This window comes from Dipodomys ordii, unplaced genomic scaffold (genome assembly GCF_000151885.1).
Source record: "Dipodomys ordii isolate 6190 unplaced genomic scaffold, Dord_2.0 Scaffold4, whole genome shotgun sequence".
In the NCBI taxonomy this organism is placed as follows: domain Eukaryota; kingdom Metazoa; phylum Chordata; class Mammalia; order Rodentia; family Heteromyidae; genus Dipodomys; species Dipodomys ordii.
Window position 1 is genome coordinate 16,856,194 of NW_012267220.1, and position 16,604 is coordinate 16,872,797.

Consider the following 16,604-nt stretch of genomic DNA (forward strand, 5'->3'; position numbering starts at 1 on the left):
TGGGAAGGGATGGGAAGGGTAAACAAAGGAGGAGGCTGCAATGCTTGGTAAGAAATGTACGCATTATCCTGCCCATGCAATTGTAACCCCTCTGTACAGTTTGTTCACAAATAAAATAAAATAAAATTAAAAAAAAATTAGCCCTTAATACGCACACATATCTGTACACTTAATGTGTATAATACATTCACACACATATATGTTTGAGAATATGGCTCAAGTGAAAGTGTCTACTTAGTAAACATGAAGTCTTAAGTTCAAACCTCAGTACTAAGTATACACACACGCACACACACACACACACACACACATATACACACCAACAGAAACAATAATAACAGTAAACATCATGTCTTAGTTTCTAAGCCTTTACTATGGTCCAGTTGCTGGGCTGGGAGCATTACAGGTTTTGTCCCCAAAGTCATTGATGGCTATCCCTGTTTGTTTCTTGTGGAAACAAAGTACACAGGAGATAAGAGGCTTCCTAGGATGACACACATGTGTAAGATCTGGAGTTGAATTTCAAACACCTGTCACTTGATACCTGTTACTGGAGGTGGCTATGTTTTATAAGGTGCCTGTTAAAGCTGAGTTAGCTTACTTTGCACTCTACTACCATTCTCTTGAAACTTTTTGTCCTTCACTTCCTCCCAGCAATGTCTCCTAATATTTCATAAATTAACAATTTAATCATTTTCCCCTGAAGTGAACCATGTTAATTCACTATTTTTAAATTAAAAGATTTTTCTTTACTCTGATATTTGTTCCTTTATTTTGTTGTGAGAACATCCTTATTTTGAAAAATGATTTTTGCTATCATGAGTACTTTCTCATTTTGATTGATCAAAGCCATAAACATCAGCAATTCTGCATTAATCCCCAGATCTATATTGAATATTTGTATTGATCTTTGCAAGTCCAAGTCTAGTAACACCAGTTATGGACAGACAACACTGAGAATGAGTTACAATATTTACTCTGAGATTTCCTTGAAAGAGAACCTTTTTGGCCACAGAGGCAAGAAATGTTTTCAAGGGTATGACAGATAAATTTTCACATCAAATAGGTGATAAGTCACCACCTGCCAACTTTCCTCTTGGCTGTTATCTTTTATCCAGCATTTACCCTCCATGGGATGGTAATTCATCATGGCGTTAGTACTTATACCCTAAAGACAATCACCACTCGGGTCAAACTCTAAAGAAAGAAAGCTATTAGGTTTGTTTTGTCCTGTAGCTCTCATCTCTTCTCAGGTGTGTTTTACAAATGGTTCTGCTTGAACCTAAACGTGGCCCAGACACCAACCGAAAAAAAAGTTTTGGATGCCTCTCCAATTTTTCAATAATTATCTCAATAGGAATAAATCAGTTGGGGGTCATATCAAGAGGTTTAGTTAGGATGAGGTTTAGTTTTGGATGAGATGATACATTTCTCTCTCTCTCTCATTAAATTCAGAATTAGATCACTGGTAAATCCAACCATCTTCAGAGAGACACCTGGGAAATTCCCATGACAAATGTTTCCATTCTGTTTTGATTAGATCTTTTCTCTACGTAGCCATTTAGGGATGGTATATAATAAAGTAGTTAAGAAGTCTCATTTTTGCAAATGCTAATTATGCAGAGGGCCTTTTCTGATGTAAACATATTAGACTGAATTTATAATCTGATATAAGAATGTTATTTGCAAATGCAAAATATAATTCTTGAGTATAGCAGAAGGAGCTATCTAATCTCAGTTTTCACATAGGTGTTAAATACATTACAAGATTGTTTTGTTGATATTCCACTGTTGTTTGTACAGGGAAAGCTTTAGTATCTTTAGATGATTGCATAAATCATTTGCCAACGTGAACCTTACATGAAGTTGTATGTTATAAAATCATCCCCTATTCTCTGTGAGTAGGAACCTGTTATTTGCCAAATGCTTGCAAATCTGTAGAGGAACAAATAAAACATTACATATTATCCACATTTCAAGTAGTTTTGAAGTGATTTCATTGTCACTGTTAAGTAACACATAGTTTGGTATTCATTTTGATTTCCACCCATAAATAACACTTAAAGCACAGCAATATAAAACAGCAACATTTGAAGTGAACTTATGATCATACTTATGTAGTCCTAGATGTAGGGAAGATTTTGTCTTTCAATTTCTTTTTTCTACCCACATTTTAGTGGTGGTGTCTAGAATGATCACTAATCCAATACATAGAATGACTTTTAAAAATCCAAGGCAGATTATTATTGTTATAGGACTGGTGAAAACTTAAGCTCTAATTCAGTTTTCCTTTATAAAGTAAGACAGAAAAAAATAAAGTAAGACAGAGCAAGATAGGAGGTGGGGAGATTGCAGTCATAATATCCAACACATTGTATGAATCTAGGAAAATTCAGGAGAAGCATTGAGTTGGGAGGGATCGGGAAGAATGAAAGCGTTACACTGGACAAGTTATATATATTTATAAACTGACATGTTGGTAACCCCTTTGTTCAACTATTTAAATATAATAAAAATATAATTCAAAAGGTGATTTGGATCACAATATCTAAAATATTTTCTGACTCTTCATTTCTAAGCTATAAGAAAGACTCCGGCTATAACATTTTGCCTGCCACAGTCCCAAAGCAAAAACTTGTAGTGAAGTAGAATCTCTGAAACAGTGAGTCTAAATAAACCCCCTTTCTTTTAAAGTTACTGAACACAGGAATTTTGTCACAGTCATTAAAAGCTAACACAAATAGGAAGAAGCTCATTCAAGAGCTTTGAAACAATTTGTTAAGTTAAATCATTTCCACAGGACTGAACTGTTTGACACTTCTTCTATGAAATCTTCTCTATGTGTGTGGAAAAATCTGGGAACTATAGGATTTTGTACTTTGCATTTTGAATACTGTGACATGTACGTATTAGTTGTCTCCTCTTCTAAAACATGAACATTTTTTTCCATTTCAGTTCAGTTTTGCATTCTAAACAGTGCCTGACATGGCGTTCAATAACATAGTGGTGAGTAATTGCTTGAGACATTATAGAAGGGACCATATTCACTACTGCAATGTTAAATTATTCATGTATTCAGCCAACAAACAGTTGCTGAAGGCTTACTGGTACCACACATTGGACTAGAAACTGGAGACATAAAGATAAATACAGCTGCTGTAATTAAGGAGGTCATAAAATAGCAGGCTGACATTTAAGCAACGAATGCTTCAACTGTGGGACATGATAGTATGTACATGATGGTAAGTAGTTCCTAAACTAGAGATGATTATTTTGGACCTAGGACTTAACCAGTTACCATATGCTTGTGAGGTGACCATTGCATGCTTACAGGAGAACCTATGTGTGTGTGTGTGTGTGTGTGTATGTGTTTGATAATTGAACTCAGGACTCCCACTACTAGTCAAGCACTCTAATACCTGAGTCACTAACCAGTTTGTTTAGTTTCTTTTTCAGAGAAGTTCTTAGGCTTTTGCCATTGCCAGCCTCAGACTGATCTTCCTGTCTCCAACCTTCCAAATGGTTGGAATTACAGGTGTGCACTACCACACCCAGCCTCTGAGCAGGGAAAATATCAATCATGCTAGCAGCACTGTGGAAAAGGGTTTGGTGGAGGGACTTCAGAGGTTGGGAAGATGGGCTTCTGAAGATATTGCAAAGATAATGAGTGCTGGGACTGTGATGGTGTGAGAGGTGGTAAAGGGAGCAGATGGCCACCCAGCTGCTTCTTGCTCCGACTTGCACTTGTATTATTATGCCTGGATTCTTTCTAGAAAAACACTTAACACTTAATAAAAGTTATAGCCAAAGCAATTAATAGAGAAATCCAAAAGTTATGGAGTGAAAAAATAATTAGGAGAAAAAAAGAAAGACATGATAAAATTGTAATCCTGCTAATTTAGTTTTGGAGCAGGGTGAAAAGGCTTCCTCGTGCTCATACGCCTGCATCCAACCTGTCACAGTGCATTTTTCTGAACGAATTAAAAAATCTCCCTCCATAGTCTCGTTGGCTTTTGGGAGACACAGTGAAGATCCGCATCAGCATATTTTTGCTGCTGTTGCTTTGTGTGTCTGTTGTGTGTTACAGATTTATTTCTTCCTGCAAACTGGACAAAGAAACATTCACAACTTCTTTATTGGGAGAGATGAGGTTAGCCCACAGAATGGTCAACTTTTAACAAGCAACCGGGAAGTGGGATAGGGTTTAAAGTTTCATAGGCTTAAGAAGAAAATGAAAGTGTGGTGGTGAGCAGAAAGTTGGGTAGATGTACTTTGTGGGTGACACAAGTCTCTGGTAGAGGTATCTTCTGTTTCCTGAGGGAGACGTGGAGAAAGACAACATGAGTTCAGTTGATCTGAGCTCCAGTTACTGTGATTTTCCTGTGGTGCACCTGTATTGAGTGCTATTGGAATAACATTTAGGATTATAAGGGCTTTGCATTTAAAGGGCAAAGAACAAAGTTTCACTAAAGATTAAGGGATAACCTTAAATTATTTAGCTTTAAACAAGATTACAGAGTTTCTTTAAAATTTTTTATTACTGCTTAACCAAGTACTGCGAATGTTTTGCGTGTAAGCCTGTAGAATTAAGTTTTCTGTCTAAAAAGCTACTCTCAGATATTTTTGTCCATAATAGGTGAAAATAATAAGAATCAAGACATATTATTTTCAATCATGGTCCCCTTTCATTTTAGGTTGTTTTTTTTTTTGCCAGTCCTGGGGCTTGAACTCCGGGCTTGGGCACTGTCCTTGAGCTTTTTTGTGCTCAAGGCTAGTGCTCTATCACTTGAGCCACAGAACCATTTCTGGCTTTTTTGAGTAGTTTATTGGAGATAAAGGTCTCATGGGGGTTTTCTGCCTGGGTTGGTTTTGAATCATGATCCTCACATCTCTGCCTCCTGGGCATCTAGGATTACTGGCATGAGCCACTGGCACCTAGCATCATTATAACATTTTAAATAGGAATTTTAAATATGAATAGAGGTAGGTACAGCATACTAGGTTCCAATGTATTCCATCATCTCCTGAGAACATTTATTATTTCAAGATTGTCGTGTTTCATTTTATCTTCCCTCACTCCTTCCCTTATTGTTCTTTTTAATTTTAATGTTAAAATTATTTTCCCTCTCTTTTGCATTGCTTTATTACTTATATATTTGAGACAGATTCTCATGCTGAAAACACATTCATCTCCTGCCTTGGCCTCTGGCGTAGTGAGGATTACAAGAGTGTGTCTAAAGGCCTGGCTTCCTTTATTATTTTGAAGCAAAGCCTTAAACACCTATCCATTCCTTTTCAAAATTTCAGCATGTATCTCTAATGATTACAACAACATAACCAGGAGAGTATATTTATAGCAGCAATACTTCAAAATGTTTAAAATTAGCAGTAATTCTTTCATTGTATACTTAGCTTTTATAGCACTTAAATAATAATGATGATAGTTTAATTACCTAGCTAGCCAAAACTCAAATTTCAAGTTATTTTTTAATGTCACAAATATATTTTTACCCTTGCTTGAATCTGAACCCGAATAAAGCACTCACATTATAATTGACTAATATGTTTGCCTTTATTAAGACTAAATTCTACATTTGTTTTGTCTCTTTAAAATTTATTTAGTAAGGAGACAAAGTCATTATGCTATAAAATTTCTACCAATATAAAATTTGGATTTGTGGAGTAGAGGCTGCATGCTATAATTGATTATATTCTTTGTTGTCGGTATTGGATATGAGTTAGCACACTATGCTAATACTACAAATTAGCATTGGATATTGGATATAAGATAAGATCAGACCAGGCTCTGAGTAAGACTTCCTCATAGGTGCAGATGTTTTCCTTACTAGGACTCTAGTAACCTCTAGTGTTGTTTTGTTACAAAGATAACAGCTGTATCTTGTGATGCCTATCTCTTCATATACATGTTATAATTTTAAAACTTATGATTTAAAAACTATTTATATGGGAATTCTAAACACCAAAAACTTATTGAGAGAGAAGAGTGTCTGTCTGAGATTAACAACAACAGCATCACACTTTTTAGAAAACCATGAATGCAAATAATTCCTAATGACCCCATCAAAAGCTCTTATCATTTATCTAAATTATATACCATGGATCAGCAAGCACCTTGACAAGAAAACTTCTTTATGTGTGATATAAATCACCAATTGCTACCGTATTTAAAAACTAGATGATGATAACAGCCCTGTGACTCCATAAATTTGAGTTTCTAATATTATGCAGAAGAACATAAAACCTGTTTATGCATGATAATGCAGCAATAATGTATCTTTTTGCAATCACTGGCATAACTAAATCGACTCACTTGCCTATAGCATGCATAATGACAAGTTTGCAAAATGTTCAGAATTTTAAATTTGGACTCACCTGCAACTTAAATCCCCACAACAATTAAAGAGAAAGCTACACAAATCAACAAATCCCTTTTCCTGAGCCAGTTCAATTGTCAGGGAGAGAATTTTTACCTGCCTTTTGAGGTGACAGAAAACCTGAATCATATAGATTTATACACCTGCATATTAAAATAAGCATTGATTAAAATATTTTTCTTCTATATCTTCTTTAAAATAATGGCTACTAGAAAAATTAAAAATTGTCATTTTGGGCTGCTGAGTGTTTTTTGTTTGTATATTATTTATCATGTCCTAGGCAACTGCTCAGAAGACCAAAATGAAGAATTGGCAGTTTCTGAAAAAGTCCATTTTTATAGTAAATGTTTTAGGCTTTGTAGGCCATTTTGTCTCTGTCATAGTTACTAGTGTATGTTTTTGGAAAAGAAAGGTAGACGTAGAAAATAGGTAAATAAATGAAATAAACACGGTTGTGCTCAATAAAACTTTATTTATAAAAACACACAGTGTGCTGTACTTTACCTGTGATTCACAGTTTGCTAACCTGGATAATCCAAGCAAAATCTCATTAAAGAAAGAAACCTTAATGTATTATTTTATTTTATATGTTTTTTATTGTAAAAGTAGTGTACAGAGCGGTTACAGTTACCTGATCAAGATAATGGGTACATTTCCCACCAAGCATTGCTAGTTCCTCCTGTTTTTCCCCTACCATTCCTTCCCTTCCACCTCCACAAATACACTACGCCCCACCCCACGCCCCCGCTCCTAAATTTTAAAGTTCATTTTTCAACATAGTGTCTTGTGCATAGAAACCTTAATTTTAAAAAAAGCCATAAAATTCCTTCCTTCCTTCCTTCCTTCCTTCCTTCCTTCCTTCCTCCCTCCCTCCCTCCTTCCTTCCCTCCCTCTTTCCCTCCTTCCCCCTCTTCTTTTGTTCCCTTCCTTCTCTTTCTACTCTGTAATTGAAGTTGGCAGATCATACTGAGTTCAAAAGAAGGTAGCTAAGTTCTCCACTTTATTTGATAAGTGTAGACAGAGGATTTGTTATATTTGTTATATATTTAAAGCAAGTCTTTAAGTAGGCGAGCCACTTGACTAAGTTCATTAGAATTAGTAATAGGTAAGGACGAATTATACTCTGTAGATAAGTGGAATTTTCCAGAAGGAAATTCAATATTTGAAAGAATCTTTGTGCATCTTTTCACTTTGTTTTACAGAACAATCACTTCAGAGTTAAAAAAAAAACACCACAGAAAAAAGTGGAGAGGGGTAGGGAGAGAGAGAGAGAGAGAGACAGAGACAGAGACAGAGACAGACAGAGAGAGACAGAGACAGACAGACAGAGACAGAGAGAGAGACAGAGAGATGGAGAGAGGGAGAGAGGGAGAAGGTGAGGGGGGAGAGAGGATATTTTATTAGAGTTAAAAATTAATAATTAATTCTACAGTTAAACATGAACTTTGTATTTCTGTTTCTTTAAACAACAGTGAAAAAACTCACAATTCATTTGAGGTTGACAACTCACTTTAAAGAAACTGTTATTTGTGTCTGTCTGAAATTAAAAGGAAACTATTCTATATCTCATATTCATTTGCAATTAGTTTTTGTTATGATGAGATTTTCTACATGTATAAACTAATTATTCCTTGACCCAGTAATCATAAGAAGCTGTTTTAGACACCAATTTTTAAATCTAACTTATAAACCCAAATGTTTATGCTCCAAAGAGACAAGTAAGTTATTTTAGTCTCGTAATTTAGAAAACAGGCATCTAAAAATTGCTTTGTGTACCCTAAGATTAATCCTTTGAATCAGATGTATCAGCAGAACCTAAATCCAAGTGATATTTTTTATTGAGTTTTTATTTACCCTTAGCTTTTTTAGGCAGTTAATTGGAGATAAGAGTCTCATGGATTTTCTTGCCTAGGCTGTCTTTGAACTGCCATTCTCAGATCAGTTTGTTGAGTAATTAGGATTACAAGCCTGAGCCTACAGTGCCTGGCAGATTTTTTTGTCTGAAAATTTATGGAGGAACATAATGCAAACTCACCAGTGGACATACAGGGAAAGTACATTTTAAGATGTGATCAGTTGTGACTACCTAAACAGCTTTATTTAGAATGCTACTTTTACAGGGTAAAGTTATTGCTTGCTTTACTGGGCAGTAAAAAAAATATTTCTTATAACCTGTGACTAGTTTCCAAAGGATAATTTCTAGACAGTTCAAGCTGTTTTTCTAATATTACTGTAATAATGTGCAAATATTCAACAAATTATCTAACCCTAGCCATTACTTGCATTTTCCTCCTGTTCCGTCAAGTGCTGAAGACTGCTATGTAGTTCCCAAGGCATTTTGTTTTGGCTCATGGGGAAAATTCAACTTTTGAAACATAAGGAAAGATTTTACAATGACTGTCTTTTCTTTCAAATGAGGCTTGACTTTTAAGCTTGACATTTGAAAAACTTTAAGATTGACGACACAGATAAACGATCCTTTCACAGACAGAAGGAAGAGAAGGAATTGGTAAACAGATGAAAACTTCTGTTTATAAAATCTGCTAATGATCTGCTAATGGGAGACAGATTAGAGAAAGTGTTCAATAGCAGCTAGAGCATGACACTAATTGTAGGGGTCAGTTTCTAAGCTACAGATTTTGTGATGAAAGAAGCAAGATGCTGTTGTCAGGGATGGACAATTGCATGCTTGGTAATTACATGAGCACAGTCACATAGTCCTTCAGCACAAAATTGAATTTAGACACTAGAATGGTATTTTAATTTCAGGATGAAATAATAAATATGTAACGTGTTCATCTGCATTTCTTTTCTTTCTTGATCTCATCATATATTGGGGTACATTTCTGGCTGACTTAGGCTCTCTTCTACAATGCTAGACTTGACTTTTGAATTTGTGGCCTCATAAACTATCTTTATTTATTTTTGAATAAAAAAAGGATGGGTCAATAGAGTTTTAATTGCAAAATATCTTGGCCATGACTCTACTAATAGAATGCAGATTCCACATTACATAACACATTGTAGGCTTCCTTACATTTATTTACATTTTATTTTACTCTAAAAACATTACCAATTTAAGAATCTTGGCTTTTAGAGCAGTGTAAAGAAAAATGATTCATAAACATACGAGGTCATAACATTCTGGTGCTGTTTCTGTGGAGACATGTCTCCACAACATAATGTTCTTTTTTTTTTGTGACAGTAGTAGACCTTGAACTCAGGGCCTTATTCTCTCAATTTGTCTTTTCACTCTAGGCTGGTTCTATACCACTTGAGCCACACCTCTACTTCCAGATTTTTAGTGGCTAATTGGAGATAAATGCTCACAGACTTTTCTGTGCAGGCTGATTTCAAGCTTTGATCCTTAGGTCTCAGGTGGGTAACTAGCATTACAGATATGAGCTACCAGCTCCAGGTTAATCTAATTTTTTGAAATGTGTAATACATTTTCTGGAAAAACACGCACATGGCATTAAGAGAATTATTGCCCTGAGAAGAATTATTGCCCTGAGCTGGGAAGGGGGCTCAGTGGTAGAGTGCTTGCCTTGCATGCATGAGGCCCTGGGTTCGATTCCTTAGCACCATATAAGCAGAAAAAGCCAGAAGTGGCGCTGTGGCTCAAGTGGTAGAGCTCTAGCCTTGAGCTGAAGAGCTGAGGGTCAGTGCCCAGGCCCAGAGTTCAGGTCCCATGACCAAAAAAAAAAAAAAAAAAGACAGAACTATTGCCTTACTACGTGTTTTTGGAATGAATTTCTTTCTAGCTTGTGTATATGGTGTCTGTATCTGTGCATGCATGTGTGTGCATGTGTGTAACTGTTACAATCACTGTTGTATACAAGTATTTCAGGCTTAACTCTATTTGTTACATACAAATGAAAAAGTAAAGTTTTGACCTTGTAAAGGGCTATATGTCCCCATAGCAGGAACTTTTGACACAATGTCAACAAGTTCTTGCAGATCTACACAGCAAGCCAGGGGTGACTGGGGTAGCAGAATGCTTTCATGATGTTCCGAATGAATGATTTTAACTTTCAGGCTCTTAGCTGAGGATTAAAGTGAAGGTTTTGCCAGGCAAAATGACAAAGTTAAACTACTTTGGAGAAAAATTCACTTCTGTGTTGCCATTTACTTTCTAGATGCTGTGCAACAGATTTGAGCATAGCTTAGGATTTCTTTTAAAATTCTAAGGGTTTTAAAGGAGTATTGACCTGCACAAAAGGAATGCTCTGGCATAAGAAAACATTCTGGGGAAAGGAAGAACTATGGGAGATTTTTATCAAATAATAAAGAACTAAGAGGCAGGCAGGGCCTTGTGGTTTGGAGAAATGACTGGTTTGGGGAGATTAAAATCTCTGATAGAGACTTTGGAAAGTTGTTTCTGACCAACATTTTCCACAGAATCTGAGGCTATATTTTCTCTGAGTAACTAGGTTAGATTTCCACACTCAAATAGAGTTAGTTAGCGGATTTTTGTGTGTGTGTGTGGGGAGTGGATACAAGTTAATAGGTAAATTGACTTAAAAATAAATAAAAAAAATCCCGTCATCTAGAGGACACATGATCTGAACGTGTGCAGCTCAATAAATTTTCAGTTTTCATTGTGGTACCCAGCCCCCACATCAAGACCAGGGACTGCAAAGCCCTACAGCTGTTTCCTTCCAGACCTTTCTTTTACCCCTGCAGTAATCTCTGTGCTTATTCCTAAATTAAAGATTAATAAATTTTTTTTACTGGGCTGGGGATCATACTCAAAGCATAGAACATGCTAGACAAACAATCTACTACTGAGCTGTAGCCCCATTCCAACTAGATTTGTTTTGATTATTTTTAATTTCTATACATTGGTTCACAGAGACTATATTCCTCTGAATCTGGCTTCTTTTATCCACATTAAACTTATTAGATTCATTTATATTAATATGATTAACTTTAGATAGCTTGCTTCCATTGCTATATGCATTATATTATGTGAATATATCACATTTTACTTATCCTACGATTTCATGAGTAGTTTCCAGTTTTAATGTTTATACATTGTGTTTGATTTTTAGTGAGTATATCTGTGTTTCTGGCATGTACATTTCTGCCTTTAAAAATTGTTGGTCAGGTGCCAGTGGCTCATGCCTATAATCCTAGCTGCTTGGGAGGCTGAGATCTGAGGACTGTCGTTCAAAGCCAGCCTGAGCAGGAAAGTCTGCAAGACTCTCTCATCTTCAATTAACTATCAAACAAACAAAAAAGCTGAGTGTGAAGGTTGGGCTCAAGTGGTAGAGTGCTAGTCTTCAGTGCAACAGTTCAGAGAGCGCACCCAAGCCCTGGGTTCAAGCTCAGGCTCAGTACCAAAGAAAAGTTAAATCTTCTTATCAAAACATTTATTTAGTTCTCTCTCTCTCTCTCTCCCTCTCTCTTTCTCTCTGTCTCTGTCTCTCTCTCTCTCTCTTCCTCCCTCTCTCTCTACATGCACACACTCTAGTATTGGGGGCTTGGGTGCTGTGCCTTAGACTTTTTTGTTTTTTGTTTTTTCTATTCATGGCTGGCACTGTACCACATGAGCCCCAGCAACTCTTTCAGGTTTTTGGTAGCTAATAGGAGTTAAGAGTCTTACAAACTTTCCTACCCAGGCTTGCTCTGAACCTCAATCTTCAGATCTGTCTGTTTAGTAGCTGGGATTACAAGCATGCATTGCAGGCATACAATTTACTTGAGATTTTTTTTTTTTCTGACGGGTTTGAACTGTTCTGTGGCCTCATGCTTGATAGGCAGATGCTCTATCGCTTAAGTCAATCCCCAAACCCTCAAAAAATGTTTGTCATATTGGCATCACTAGAGAAGTAATTTCTGTTGTTCCTTTGTCCTCTATTTGTTGTCATTTTTTCTTGGTTCTTTAGCGCCTATACCATACATTGTGATTAAAAAGTTACAGAGGAGTTACACATAGCTGGGTATTCAGAAGACTGAGATCTGAGGATCTTTGTTCAAAATCAGTCCTGGTAGAGAGACACTTATCTCTAATTAACCAGAAGAAGGTCAGAAATGGCCATGTGGCTGGCTCAAGTGGTAAAGTATCCATAAGAGAAAATGCCTAGGAAGAACTCAAGGACCTGGAGTTCAAGCCCTACTTCTGCTCCAAAAACAAAAAAGAAAAGAAAAGAAAAAAAACCCAAGAGTCCCAAATAACTATATCTTCCACCAAAGTGCAGGCAGATAGGAATATTGTATGGAATCCATCATGTTAAAAATAGTGCTTGCTTTTGTTTTTTGTAGTACTGGAGCTTGAACTCAGTCTTATACCTGCTAGGCAAGTTCTTTAGCATTTCAGCCATATCCCAGCTTGTTCTTGTTTTTTTTAACATTTGATTAATGTTAATCCCTTCTTTTGTCACTGTAATAAAATATATAAGAAAATCAACTCAAGGGAAAAGGGCTTTATTTGACTTACATTTTCAGAGGTCGTGGTCCATGGCTGGCTGGTTGGTTGTAGGAGAGCAGAAACATCATGGTGGTGATAGTATGTGATAGAAAGGTACTTCATGGTAACCAAGGAGGGGAGAGGAGGGGAGGGGAGGGAACTAAAGGGTGGGAAAGGGAGGAGAAGAAAGAAAGGGAGAGGGGGGTGAAGGAAGGAAGGAAGAGGAAGAAGAAGAGGAAGAGATAGTGGAAGGGAATGAAGGGGAAAGAGACAAGAGGAGAGGAGAGGAATGAGAAGTGGCCAAAGATACATCCTTTAAAGGCATGTCTAGCCAATCCCCACCATCCAATAGCCCATTCAGTTATGAACTTACAAATGAATTAACTCATTGATGAAACTAGTGCCACCATGATGTAATCACGTCTCAATAGTAACACCCACTAGTCACCAAGCCTTTACTACATGAGCCTTTTAGTAGTCACTCTGTATCCACATTACAACAGTGGTTCTCAAGATATTTTCACAGAAAATATGTTGGTCTTTGTCCTTAAAGACTACTAGAATTCTAGATCTGTGCTTTGAAAGTTTTGGTGTCCTTAAAGACTACTAGAATTCTAGATCTGTGCTTTGAAAGTTTCCAGTCTTTCTTGCCCTCAAGTCCTCTACATCCCCTGGCAGCTTCAAGAAAGAACAAAAGTCTTAACGGAAACTGACAAAAGCCATACTCATGTGATTCAGGACAGTTTTTTTCCCCTGGCAAATGTGTGTCCTAAATAACATTGTGAACTTCTAGTGGCACCCACTCTGATGTTTGAGGACTTGATGCTTAGCTGAATGGCCTCCTGAATAACCTCTGAACTCAACAACTGTCCAGGCAGTAAAAGCAGTATGGTACGTATGGTTCCTCAAGCTTACAATTTGTCCTCTAGCTCTCTATAACCTCTATATATTTTCCTGGTCTCTTCCATGATAATAGTTCTTGGAATACACTCTGCATATGGCCTGAGCCACATCAAGGTACATCCTTAGGGGTCACTTTGAACTGCGATCCTCACATTTCAGGCTCTTGAGTAGTTTGGATTATAGACATGAACCAAGAGCCTTACTTGGAATGAAATTTTGGTAGGCTAGAAATATACTCTAAGACCTAAGCTAGGCAGATTAAGTGCACACAGGCAAAAAACATGATGAATGTATACATTGTACAGTATTTTTGTTTCAGAATACAAACAAAAGTGTAGGTAACCACAATCAGCAGGCTGCTCAGAGAACAACTTGATGAGGAGTCAGTTGATCACAGGCTTGTAGGTACTATTAAGTAGAATACACCCAACATATGGAATGGTATCTAATGCACAGAACACTAGCTCCCTGAGTGCCACATTGTCTGGCTCTGTTCTCAAGCTAGCATTTCAGCTGAACATGAATGCTTTCAGAGGGATGGCAATTTTCTGGGTTGGCTTGGGGTTCAATACTTTCTCTTACTTTTTGCTCATTGAGGTTTCTCTCTGCTTCTTGAAAGCATTTGAGCATGTAACACTTGCCTTGTTAAATCATTATATTTTATGGATGAGATCCTGTGCCCAGAAAGTGGCATGACCAGCTCAATGAAACATTACCTTCTTGTCATTATTCTCTGGCAGTACCTCTTCAAATTAGTTCACAACCTATTAATAATTAGTCTACACATTGGTTATTTTACTGCACAACATGCTAGTTTTTATACTTGTCTTTCCACTAGGCTGCCTCTTCCTTCCTCCATCCATAAAGAACAGACATTTTAGCTTCAGATGATTGATCTAAGGCCAATGGGTAGAAAACAGAGATTCCAGCTGAACTAGACTGATTAACTTTCGATGAATTTTACTTGGACCAAAGAGAAACAAGTAGTTTTGAAGTAATATAAGCTCTGATCTAGAAACATTAAGTAAATTTTAATTAGGGATAGCAAAGCAGGATTTCTACAAAAACTTAACTCTGAGATCTGAACATTTCCTTCTAGTTAAAGAAATGTACAGATCTTGATCTGAATTGATATTGATAGCTGTATTCATATCTAAATCTAAATCCATGCTCATAAAGCTCTAGCTCTGTGCTTATTTCTAAGTATCCTAAAATATACACTCATGTTGAAATCCTACAAACAAACGATTAATATAAATACAACTAGTGTTTATTTTGGGTTATGTGGCATTTTAGGTACTATGGAGGTTATAATATCACACCACAACATGATTATTGGCAATGGTAGCAGCAACCCACGAGATTGTCAGAAGTAAACATCAGAAATTTTACAGAAGACCATAAGCAGAAGAGCCTGTTAGACATCTTTGATTTAATCTCGGAGGTAATGAGACATTTCTGTGGAATGTATTCTATCGTTTAGACCTTTTCTCAGAATGATCAAAAGATTTTCTTCAGGAAGTTCTGCTATTGTAAGTAAAATGTTTCTGGGAGTCTGGAAAGAGTGTGTAAGCACAAAATTAAATGAATATGAAAGCTTTTTTCTACGGATGTTTGTATATACTTAAGAACTATAAAGACCAGAAATTGAAGGTTTCCTTTTCCTTTATTTTTCTTGTGAAATAGAGAAACAAAGTCATTTTTGTTCTTTTGTAAAAACCCTTATTAATGAACTGCTTGGAGATACATAAAACAAGACAATAAGGGAAATCTGAGTTTTTAGAAAATCTCACATATTTACATAAAATGAAATGCTATCACCTGGCCTGCCTGCCAATCCTTTTATAATTTGGAAGCAATTATTTACTTCTGTTAAGAACTACTTGCCACAGATGATTCATGTGGCAGAAAAAGAATACGTAGAGAGAGGTGAGGACAGTTCTCTAGTTTGAAACCTCTAGTGAATTAAAGGCTATAGAATACTGTTTAAAATTCTGAGTTATTTACCAATTTCTTCTAGAAAGTATCTTAAGAAGGAAGAATGTGATGTTACTGTCTCATGACATAGCCATTCCTTCCCGCCCACCTAAATAGCTGTAACTATTAACAAACTCCATTATTACACCCAGGAACTTTATGACTGTGAAAACTAGTCTTATAAAGTAGGCTTAAGCTTGGGTCACAGCTAAGTATCCATTACCAAATTTTAGGTCATAAAATTTTACCCCATGCTTCTAAGTGTTTTATAGTTTTAGCTCCTACATGTGGGTTTTGTTTGTTTTGAGTTAATTTTTATATATGACAGGAGCAGGAGTTATTCTTATGCATATGGAAATCTAGTTGTGTTTTGCTACTTAATATTACAGGGGAAGAAAACTTGACATGTTGCTGCATAAAAACACCAAACTGCAACTTGTAGGACTTTCACAGCATGACAAATACTTCTAAGAAGCAGGTTTGAGTTGCAAGTGTTCACTTATACTTGTCTTCTGTCAGTTGAAGGGGCAATATATTTTAGAATGTGTTGTAAGTTAATATATGTTATTTTTCCATTTGTTTCTTAAAGGGAGGCTATTGAATAGGCACAGTGTTTGAGAGATGTGCTTGGGTAATCACACATATACTGGTCTTGAATGGCACATATTTAAAATGCATAATTGGGTATATTGTAAAATACGTGTATATATACATACACACATACATACATACATATATAATATCATCAAATAATGGTAAATATATCCATTACCCACAAAGATAGTGAACAAAAACGTTGCTGGTTCCTGAGTAATTCACCCCTCTGCTTCCTGATTCTCTCTTTTCTAGGCAGCCACTAATGTGTGATCTTCATTGTATCTTAGTTTGCATTTTCTGGAGTTGGCTACTAGTATAAT